We start from the raw sequence: 2,500 nt of genomic DNA, 5'->3' as shown, positions 1-2,500 counted from the left end.
GGTCACGAAAGTTATGTCTACTTAGAAGATGATATATTTAAATAAAATCAATTTTATCTTTTACAAATGTGGTGAATTTTTTTTTTTCTTTTTATTTGGACTGATTTTTTTATGTGCATCCAAGGTGGAAAAACAGTACTGTGATAAAGGGTGACCGTTCAAAATCACTGGAAAATACACACTCAAAATAAGCGGGCAGTAATTAAGTGGCAAAAAGTCCATAATTTATGTAATTGCTTTAATTGCCCTTGAAAAATATATTTAGGAATAAATTTCAGAATTGAATTTTAATAAAAAATTTTTACTCACTATTTTGAACCGCAAACCTAGTCAATGAAAGCTTTAGAAACATTGATAATTTTAGACGTTATATTGTTTAGGTAAAGGACCAAAGACAATAGTATTTGGAACTGGAAACTTTCTCTCCAATTTACGTACGTTTGATCTCTCGGCAGCGGAAGCAAACTAAAGCTCCAGCCTCAGACATGTTAAGAACACGTACCAAAATTGAGGGCTGCGCTTCGTGATAGAGAAATCCATCCATGTTTGTTTGTTTCCTCTCTCCCTGACTTTCGGTCTTTCTCTCTCTTTTGTTTATTTAGTATTTTCGGGATTGAAATCAGAAATTCACAATGAATTTTGGTCTCCTCCTGGCGATCTTTCTTTGCAAGTTAGTAAAATATAATAATAATCAATTTGCGGCACTCCTGGAAATAGCTCTAATTTATATTTTCTTCCTTTTGATTACATTTATATCAAGATAGAAACAAGAACATAAAGAAACAGAAATCGTGAACTAGGAAGAAGGGTCCGTAAATATGCCAAGAAAAAGATATCAAATTAACAGCGACAGAATAAATAAGCATTCTCGCCAGAAATATTCGTTTCTCATAATTTCCTGAAAGTTGCTTCTCATTCGAAAACTAATTCTGAATGCCCCAAGGATAAAAGAAATGAGAAGCATTCGCAAAAGTCTATTTCCCCTGTGAATTGCATAATTCATTAAGGTCCGAAACACCAACGGGAGGATGCGGCGAGGGGAACGTGACGCCGAGGAAAAGTTATTTCAATTTTGTTACATTGAATTTTTCTTGTCTTGAGCACCAGCGACCTAATATTTCAGGTTGATTTTTTGAAGCGTTAGGGGTGTAATACAATTTCACATTCGTCATTTCACTAGTGATATGCTATCAGTGAAATGTCGAAGTTTAAAGTTTTCGAAAGAACGCTGATTATTTATATATATAATATATATATATATATATATATATATATATATATATATATATATATATATATATATATATATATATATTACTTGACCAACCCGGCACTGACCCGAGTAATTTCTGGATGAAAACCAATAAATTTCTTTCTCTCTCTCTCTCTCTCTCTCTCTCTCTCTCTCTCTCTCTCTCCATTCCTGTTAAGATAGTTACTTCAGTTACATTGCCTGCAGTTTTGACATTTTACATTTCACCACTTCTGGCCTTTCATCCTTCCGGGCCGAACTTGGACTGGAAGGATATCGAGAGTTTCCCTATCCATCCCAGCGACTTCGAAAACTATGGATTAGACTGTAATATCTGTAGATTTCGGTTATATTATAATGTCACCACCTTCCTGTCAACTTGAACCTGGACTTGAAGGCATTGAGAGCATCACTCTTCATCTCAGTGACCTCTTAACCTACAGATGAGACTAAAATCTGTAGTTTTTTGGTTGCTTTAACATATCACAACCTTCCCACCCTCCTTCCTATCATGGGCTGAACTTGGTCTTAAAGGGCAGCAGGAGAATCACTTTCCATTACAGCGACCTGAAAACTACGGATTAGACACTAATATCTGTCGTTTTCTGTAATATTTACATAACCCATTCCCATCCCCTCCCCTTTCACCCCTTCCTATTAGGGCTGAGCTTGGACTTCAAGGGCATCGGTAGTGTCGTTATTCTTCTTAGCGACCTCGAAAACAAAGGTTTAGACACTAATATCGGTTGTTCAGCCCTAATAATAGGTAGGGGGTGAGAGGGGGTAGGAAAGGGGTTAAGTAAAAGAAAACGACAAATATAGTGTCTAATCCGTAGTTTTCATGTTCCTGGAATAAATAGCGACAATCCCGATGCCCTTAAAGTCCAAGTTCAGCCCCTTGATAAGAAAGGAGGGTGGGACGGGGGTGACGTGTAAAAAATAAACGAAAATGACAGACATATATATATATATATATATATATATATATATATATATATATATATATATATATATTATATATATATATATATATATATGCGCGTGTGTATGTATGTATGTATGTATGTTTGTATGTATGTATTTATGTGCATTAAGCTACAGACGTCCTTTAATATCATAATTCACTCTACCTCGGGATTTATAGCTATTCGTTTAAGTTAAACGAAAGGGAATTTTTGAGATGGTAATAATTTCGTCCTCTCGTGGATTATAACCAGCGGACAGAGGAGAAATCAGGACTTCAGTGAC

This window comes from Macrobrachium nipponense, chromosome 20 (genome assembly GCF_015104395.2).
Source record: "Macrobrachium nipponense isolate FS-2020 chromosome 20, ASM1510439v2, whole genome shotgun sequence".
NCBI classification, from domain to species: domain Eukaryota; kingdom Metazoa; phylum Arthropoda; class Malacostraca; order Decapoda; family Palaemonidae; genus Macrobrachium; species Macrobrachium nipponense.
This window is presented reverse-complemented; position numbering follows the sequence as displayed.